The sequence below is a fragment of the Solanum pennellii genome, chromosome 12 (assembly GCF_001406875.1).
Source record: "Solanum pennellii chromosome 12, SPENNV200".
NCBI classification, from domain to species: domain Eukaryota; kingdom Viridiplantae; phylum Streptophyta; class Magnoliopsida; order Solanales; family Solanaceae; genus Solanum; species Solanum pennellii.
Window position 1 is genome coordinate 45,499,331 of NC_028648.1, and position 9,809 is coordinate 45,509,139.

The window sequence follows — 9,809 nt, forward strand, 5'->3', positions numbered from 1 at the left end:
TTTCAAATTCCTCTCCTTCCCTCTATTTCCCATCAATTCTTGCTACATACCCAACAATCCCCCACAATGATGGGCAATAGTTATAACATAGGAATGCACGGACAATTGTGTACTTTACAAGCAAGGATTAATTGCATCTGGATAAGTAGGTTTCCCCTTGGACTTTCCATAGTGAACATATGTCGGATATACTCGGTCAATCGGTAGATTTGATATCTTTGAATCGTCGAACTTTGGTGTATACCTAAACAACCATATGTCACACAGTTAACCCTTTACTGTTTATGATTTTTACGGTTGTGTTCGTTTCAGCCATGAACACCTCCTGGTTTCATGAGTGTATAGAGAATAGGCTTTTGACATAAAATTCTCTTTGAACCGGCTTCCACTTCACACTCACATAGGTGATTTCTAACCGTGTCATCTCGTAGATACACTATTTGGTCAAATCTACCAAACTTAGCAAATCATTAAAAACTTTAAGCTTTATTACCTCATTAACAAGCCTTAGAGTCTTAACCTTTTCCTGAACATTGTCTTCATCATGAGAATTGACTGAGTTAATTGACAATGTCGAACCGTCAGCCACAACTTTGTTTTTCTCCTTGAATCTAGCTCTTCGGATCTCCAGTCTGCTACATAGAGTTACCGTCATGCTGACTTGTCCTAAGCCGTAAACCCATTCCCATAGATGATCTTTCAACTGCCTCTCTCACTAGGCCTTTCTTTAGTGGATCTGACACATTATCGCTTGACTTTACATAGTTAATTGTGATAATTCCACTAGAGACAAGTTGTCTTACGGTGTTATGTCTACGTCGTATATGACGAGACTTCCCGTTGTACATAACGCTCCCTGCCCTACCTATTGCTGCTTGACTATCGCAATGTATGCAAATTGGTCCAACAGGTTTGGGCCAGAATGGAATATCCTCTAGGAAATTTCGGAGCCATTCCGCTTCTTCACCAGCCTTATCCAAAGCAATGAATTCAGATTCCATTGTGGAGCGAGCAATACATGTCTGTTTGGAAGATTTCCAAGAGACAGCTCCTCCACCAAGTATGAATACATAACCACTCGTGGATTTTACATCATTTGACCCGGTGATCCAATTTGCATCACTATATCCTTCAATCACAGCAGGATATTTATTATAATGCAAAGCATAATGTTGTGTCCATTTTAGATAACCCAACACACGTTTCATAGCCATCCAGTGAGTTTGATTCGGATTACTAGTGTACCGACTCAGTTTACTAATAGCACATGCTATATCTGGTCGCGTGCAATTCATAATATACATCAAACTTCCCAACACTCTGGCATATTCCAATTGAGAGTCACTTTGACCTTCATTCTTTTTAAATGTACAACTTAAATCAATTGGAGTTTTGACTACATTGAAATTCAAGTAATTGAACTTATCCAATACTTTTTCAATATAATGAGATTGAGATAATGCTAGTCCCTGGGGAGTTTTGATAATCCTGACCCCTAAGATCAAATCAGCAACTCCTAAGTCTTTCATATCGAACTTGCTGGACAACATGCGCTTAGTAGCATTTATATCGTCAATTTCTTTACTCATTATTAACATGTCATCAACATACAAACAAACAATGACTTCATGATTCATAACGTTTTTAATGTAAACACATTTATCACATTCGTTAATCTTGAATCCATTTGCCAACATTATTTGATCAAATTTAGCATGCCATTGTTTGGGTGCTTGCTTGAGTCCATAAAGTGACTTCACAAGTCTCACACTTTCTTTTCTTTACAAGGAACTATAAACCCTTCAGGTTGTTCCATGTAAATTTCTTCCTCTAACTCTCCATTTAAGAAGGTTGTCTTTACATCCATTTGGTGGATTTTAAGATCATGCACTGCTGCTAGTGCTATTAACATCCTAATTGATGTTATCCTTGTTACTGGAGAGTATGTGTCAAAGTAGTCCAGACCTTCCTTTTGTCTGTACCCTTTGACTACCAGTCTAGCCTTATATTTGTCAATAGTACCATCAGGTTTCATTTTCTTTTTAAAGATCCATTTTGATCCTAAAGATTTATTTCCTGGAGGAAGATCAGTCAATTCCCAAGTGTGATTGCTTAAAATTGATTCAATCTCACTATTGACTACTTCTTTCCAATAAGTTGACTCTGACGAAGACATAGCTGCTTTAAATGTTTGAGGCTCATTTTCAAGCAATAGTGCTACAAAATCTGGTCCGAAAGAAACAGATTTTCGTTGTCGAGTACTTCGCCTAGGTTCCTCACTAGTTAGAATATTTTCCATTGATTCTTCTCGTGGTCGTTTAGGTCTTTCACTTGTTGACTCACTTTCAGTTTTATACGGATAAATGTTTTCAAAAAACTCTGTTATCTGATTCAATTATCGTATTAACATGAATCTCAGCATTATCAGATTTGTGAACCAAAAATCGACAAGCTTTACTATTCACAGCATACCCTACAAAGACACAATCTATTGTTTTGGGTCCAATTTTAACCCTCTTAGGTAAAGGAACCTCTACCTTGGCTAAACACCCCCACACTTTGAAATATTTCAAGTTGGGTTTTCTTCCTTTCCACAACTCATATGGAATTGATTGTGTTTTTCGATGGGGTACTCTATTGAGTATTTTATTAGCTGTAAGGATGGCTTCCCCCCAAAGATTTCGCGGTGAACCAGAATTGATCATTAAGGCATTCATCATTTCCTTTAATGTTCTGTTCTTCCGTTCTGCCAAACCATTTGACTGTGGTGTATAAGGTGCAGTAGTTTGATGAATAATACCATATTCCAAACATATCTCTTCAAAAGGAGATTCATATTCTCCACCCCTATCACTCCGAATCATTTTTATCTTTAGATTCAATTGGTTTTCCACTTCATTTTTGTATTGCGTAAATGTATCAATTGCTTCATCTTTACTATTAAGCAAATATACATAACAAAATCGAGTGCAGTCATCAATAAAAGTTATAAAATACTGTTTTCCACCACGAGATGGTGTTGACTTCATATCGCATATATCTGTGTGAATTAATTCTAAAGTTTTAGAATTTCTTTCAACAGACTTGTAAGGATGTTTAAAAAACTTACTTTCCACACAAATTTCACATTTCGACTTATCGCATTTAAAATCAGGCAATACTTCTAGATTAACAAATTTTCGCAAGGCTTTGTAATTTACATGTCCCAAACGGGCATGCCATAAATCACTTAACTCCAATAAGTAAACAGAAGCAGAATTTTTATTAATACTGTCAATAACCATTACATTTAGTTTGAAAAGACCCTCATTGAGGTTTTCCTATGAACATTTCATTCTTACTTATTACAGCTTTATCACTAACTAGGACACACTTAATCCCGTTCTTAACGAGTAGTGCAGCAGAAACTAAATTCTTCCTAAAAGTAGGGACATGCAGAACATTGTTTAAAGTCAACACTTTGCCGGATGTCATTTTCAACATTACTTTCCCAGTTCCTGCAATCCTTGCTGTTGCTGTGTTTCCCATGAATAAATCTTCATTGTACTCAGCAGGAGTGTACGTTGCAAAGGCTTCTTTCGCAGAGCAAATATGTCTAGTGGCACCTGAGTCGAGAAACCACTCCTTGGGATTTCCAACTAAGTTACACTCCGATATCATTGCACACAAGTCATCTGCATCTTCCATCTTTTCCACGATGTTTGCTTGACTTTTGCTTTTGCCTTTGTTTTTGTCCTTTCTTCGAGCATGACAATCAAAAGATCTATGACCAACCTTGCCACAATTATAACAGTTGCCTTTGAATTTCTTCTTGGCCTGTTCTGAATTCTGCCCGTTGGACTTCTTTCTCTTTTTGTCTTTGGTAAAAACTTCTTCAACAATATTAACTCCAGTGATTGTTGAACTCTTACGCGACTTCTTTTCGGCATTTCTGTTATCTTCCTCAATCTTGAGCCGAATCATAAGATCTTCAAGCTTCATTTCTTTACGCTTGTGCTTTAGATAATTCTTGAAATCGTTCCACGAAGGAGGCAACTTCTTGATCATTGCATCCACTTGAAAAGCTTCATTTACTACCATATCTTCAGCAATCAGATCATGGAGAATAAGTTGAAGTTCCTGCACTTGTGATCCAACATTTTTACTATCTACCATTTTATAGTCTAAAAACTTTGCGACCACAAACTTTTTCAAGCATGCATCTTCTGTCTTATATTTCTTTTCAAGTGCATTCCACAACTCTTTTGAAGTTGTTATTGCACTATAGACATTATATAAGTCATCCTCTAAAGCACTCAAAATGTAACCTTTACATAGGAAGTCTGACTGTATTCATGCTTCAACAATCATAAATTTTTCCCTGTCTGGTATATCATCGGCAGGAACTTGAGTATCTTCACTTGTAAATTTCTGCAGACCAAGAGTGGTAAGCCAGAAAAATACTCGTTGCTGCCATCCTTTGAAATTCACACCTGTGAATTTACCCGGTTTCTCTGCTTGTGATACAAGAGTTCGGGTTGGTGCAGCAACAGCCACTGTAACACCAGTGTTTTCCATTTCTGATAAACAAAATTGATATAATATAAGTAAGCAATAAATTATAATTGCAGACTTAAAGGAGTATAAAATCACAAAGATTTTTTTTTTCTCCACCAGAAACACAGATTTATATAATTTCCTTAAGATTGTTGCCAATCTGTGTTAAGAAAATCAGAAATTACTGGTTGTAATAAATCATTCAGAAACACGAAGTAACTCAGATTTTTAGAACCAGTAAATAAGATGAACAGAAATTTATTTGTAAAAAATAATTGAATCTGTAAAACTTACCAGAATCTGGAATACTCTTTTTGATAATTTAGGAAGAAAATCAAGTCCACTGAATTCACAGTGTCCCCTTAAGGAAATTATTCCCCTCTAGTATCCGAGGTTTGATTTGGAATATAACCTCCCAGGGTAAAATGATCTTAATCAGTAGAGTATAGATACCAAAAACTCTACTGTCAGCGAATCAATCCACAGCAGGAAAGTACACGAAGAAATATGTGTTTTTAAGAAGAAGGAAGATCAGAAAATTCGTAGGGAAATATTCTGAAGACTGAATGGTATTTATAGGCAAGAAGAATATATTCTGAAAGGTTGCAACCCTTTCAGAATTGACACGACCATTAATGAAAGGTTGCAAACTTTCAAATGGTATTGACTGTTCCTGAAAGTTGCAACCTTTCAGAACAGTCATGGCGGGAATTTTTAAATATAACGGAATTTAAAAGGGGTCACGCGCGCGGATCCGAGTCGGGTCGGGTTAACTAAAAAGTTGAAAACATTTCGGTTAACTTCTGTTATCAACTAATTAATTGAAAATAATTTTTGGCCATTAAATTAATGAAATAAATAATTAAAATAAAATTGTCCAAAAAATTATCTCTCGATCATTTGCCAAAGCCGAAGCCGAAGACGAAGCCGAAGCCGAAGCCGAAGCCGTAGCCGAAGCCGAAGCCGAAGCAAGCGACGACGATGACAGCGCGAGGGGGGTCTCTCTTTCCAACCCTTTTAACAATTAATAGGAGTGTTTATTTATTTAAACTCTTCTATTTTCATTTCCATTACCGATGAGGGACTATTGCCTTTTTCATTAAAGCATTAGAGGACTTTTCAAGTTCCCAACCTTTCAAGTTCTAAACTTTTCAAATTCCTCTCCTTCCCTCTATTTCCCATCAATTCTTGCTACATACCCAACAGTGGATTCCAAAGAAAAGGAATTTATGCACAAAAAATGGTAAATATAATCACCCATTAATGATAGGAAATTAAAATTATTTGAAGATACACAAGCAACCATGAATATGAGACTAACAAGCAAAAATAAGGCCACAACTCACAATAGTTTATCACAATGAAATAGATAGGAATGACACCACAACATATCCAATTAAGATGAAATAGAGATAGAAACCGAAATAATCATGAACTATAGATATACTATTATTTGGAATCTAAACCAATCTAAAATAGGATTATACCGTATTTAAAGAGACAAGAACTAAGTTAAGATTGAAACAACCAACAAAAAATAAGAAAATATAAAACATGAATCAAGATACATGACATTCTTCAAAACAACAAGAGCAACATAAATAACTCATAAGTTTTACCAGAAAAAACAATGACAAAATGTAAATCACTAAAGGAAATAATTAGGACTAAATCTAATCTATAATGAAGCAAATAACCTATTTACAAGGAAAGCAGACAAAAGCTAAATTAGCAATGGGAAATAGTTTACCTTTTTCGGATCAACAAGTTGTATGATGACGAGAAACAATATTTCACCACCACATAGTTGAGCTCCTGAAAACTTCGGCGAAGCTCCAATGAACGTCAAGAGTGAAATTTGGGGTCTTAACCTTTGTGGGTTTTTTTTGAGAACATTGTCCTCTTGCCCAAAACTATAAACTTCAAATCGCATAATATCTCATAATTATGATTTCATAACTCTATTTACAAATACTTGAATTAACGAATCCCCAAACCTATATCCGTACATGGATCTATATCCACGAATGTTAAAATTTTGCATCATAGAGAATCCGATCTCTAGATCCGCATTTTTATCAGTCATCTACATTCGACTCCGAGCACCATAGAGTCTAACCATAGAGTAAATGATCCCATGAAAGCCTCTTATGAAAATATACTCTGGAAATTAGATCCCATAAAAAGGCTGTGACGGTTATGGGAGCAATAGGAATGGGAAAATATAAACTTTCCATAGCTCTAGCTAACTATTTTCAAGCAGAAGTTTTGGATATGGACAAAACAAAAGTGTACAAAATGGACTTGGATATAGTCACGAATAATGAGATTGTCGATTAGTACTATTTTTCCAAAGAATGACAAAGGACGACCCATGGAAAAGCTAGATCTACCCGTCCTGTTGGACCCATTACAATCACCACCTTATCTTTTAATAAAAATAACCATATATAGTCAGATCTCCAAGAAACAAAAAATTAAGATACTAATAGTATTTACAAGAAAAGAATGATTCAATATTAATTTTGTAAAAATGCAGCTAAATTTGTAAACAAGAAGGTATACTTCAACTTTTCAATGATCTCTTTCCCTCTTGTTTTGTAGAAGCAATATTGTTTTATGATGCATGTATCTCTATATTTATTGTAAAAAAATTTCTTCTAATTGCCCGAGACACACCTTTTTAAACACTTGACAACTTTTAATTCGTTTTTGTTTTGACTTTGAGTTGCCACACCATTTAAACACGTGGCATCATGTTGTTGGCCTTGAATTTTCTTCAAATGTCGTGTCATTAGATATGCAACATAATTTTGGGACAAACTTTGGGTCAAAATAATAAAAATGGACTTATACAATTTATAATAAATTTAAGACATTAGACCCAATAAATAATAAAGTAGACATCTTTATTTAATTCAGATGGTTGTTGCCTTGTAATGTATTGTGTTGTTTAAATATCACGTGTATTTTGATTGTTAATTAAATTTGATTGTATCGTATATCGATTAAATTTATCGTTAGATAACGACCAAATATCCAATTTTATGTAATTTATGAATTTGAAATGATCAATTATCTTAATATTTTCTTTTCATTCGTCTTTACATATTATTTAATAATAATATTTTATTCTTTGTCCTATCTTTTTTATAGTAGCTATACCTCGCACCGTATTTTTCTGGTAGGTTAATCATTTAATTTTTTTATGGATCATACAGGGGTGACTCAACGTAATTGGGTACCTAAAGAGAAATTTCAATTCAAGGCCTAAAATATAAATAAACTTCACATATGTATTGATTCAAAATTTATTTTTCTTACACTATTTAGATGAAAATTATTATTATTTAATATTGTTTTTCCAGTTACTATTTTTAGGTAAGGTTTTAACCACTCAACATTGAAAAACATTCTTAAAGTGAGACAATTATTATTTGTATTGTGAACATAATGATATAAGTAATAAGTTGATAGATATTAAATGAAGATAAGAGTTAGAATCATAGAGTTTGACTCAAGAAATTGATGACTTGGTATATCTAATTTGAATATGCTTGTAGTAATGCTTGATACTAAAATTAAAAAACAAATTAAAAAGAATTTGTAATTCACTTTGTTCAACACTTTTCACTATTAATTCTTATTTTTAACAAATCACAAAAGATGATAAAGTGGATAAAATAATTATTTTTAAAATACTTTTTATCATAAATTAACTAATTTTTCTATAATATTTTTAACACATAATTTATTCTTGACAAAAATTTGTGGCTCCCGAAATTTGAGGACCTATGGCAAAAGCCTTATGTTCCAAAGCATAGAGCCGGCTCTGGTATCACATAATGTAATAACGGAGAAATGTGGTATGTAATGAAATACAACAATATACAATACGATGAATCCCTCTTATTTAATTGTTTTTAGTCAGACATATTTTTTTCATAAAGATCATACTTTTAGAGTACGGTTGAAGTCTACATTGATTAGAGGTAGTTAATATATTGGGCAATGGATGTGTTGCTTTAGCTCAGTAAGTAATAGGGTTGTTACTTAGTGTGAGATTAAGCGTTTAATCTCATTGTTGTAGCTGGAGTCTGTTTCAATATTTGCTTGTGTTTTGTAGGAGCAATTGAAAATCCTGTGTGACAAATGTGGTTTTACTCCCTTGAGCAAGGAGATTTCTACGTAAAAACTCATGTTCCCGTTATTGTATGTTTTTTACTCCTTGCTATCTTTCTTACATTTGACCTGGTACTACTGCGCATTGGTGGACACAATCGTTTCAATACAAGCTATTTAATTTATGAAGCCTATGTTGCTTGGATTCTTCAAAACTGTCATCTTGGTACACAATCGTTTCAACACAAGCTATTTAATTTATGAAGCCTATGTTGCTTGGATTCTTCAAAACGATCATCTTGGTGCATGTTGGATTCTCAAAACCCAGTGCATTTTTGAAGCATCCGACACAGTGCGACTGAATTTTTTGGAGATGTAATTTTGGTCCATGAGAATGGTGGTGTGACTGATGGTATTGTCATTAGTCATCTGCTTACTTTGGATTTCTTAATGTGGTATGTGGTCTTACTCTTACCCTGTTAAGTGCAGAAGTTTTCTAATGTCTATGAATTGCAGGTCCGGCTCTTGCTTGATAAGTTTAAGGCATATGCTTTAGATTACCAATTTTTGTTGGCCTCAAATTTTCATCAAGAAAAAATTTGGGCATACTACATAAATCATCTTGTTTAGGTCTTAATTACTAAGATTCCAGATAGTTTCATATATTACTTTCTCTACCATATTTCATGTTTGAGATACATGAATTTAAATCCGCGAAATACATGTATCTTTCAAATTTTAAAATCGAGATATATATTTTATTTGTTTATGTTAATTGATTGTAACTGATTTCCTTAATTAGAGGAGTCATTGAGAATTTTCATAATACAAGGACAATAAATTTAGAAATTCAAATTAATCAAAACTCTTAATATAAGGCAAAAATCAAGGAGTGTATATATGTTTAGTTAATTTTATCTGACTATTCTTTGAAATAGTAATTTTCATTAATATTATCAGGAAAAGTGCATGAGTACCCCCTCAACCTATGCCTGAAATCTCAGAGACACACTTATACTATTAAGGTCCTATTACCCCCCCCTGAACTTATAATTTAGATAATTTTTTATCCCTTTTCGGCCTATATGACACCAGTTTGAAAAAAATATCAATACACACTTGACCCACAAGATAGTGCCACGTAGGACATA

General features: G+C 33.8%; 1 long non-coding RNA gene across 1 annotated transcript in view; it reads right to left on the reverse strand.

Annotated features, from left to right (window-relative positions):
* LOC114075161 overlaps positions 1 to 7,085 on the reverse strand; it is a 13,914-nt gene extending 6,829 nt beyond the window's left edge. Inside the window, exon 1 of the long non-coding RNA XR_003575560.1 lies at positions 6,287 to 7,085. This is a non-coding gene — a long non-coding RNA (uncharacterized LOC114075161). The remainder of the gene's footprint in view (positions 1 to 6,286) is intronic.
* Between the last annotated feature and the right edge of the window lie 2,724 nt (positions 7,086 to 9,809).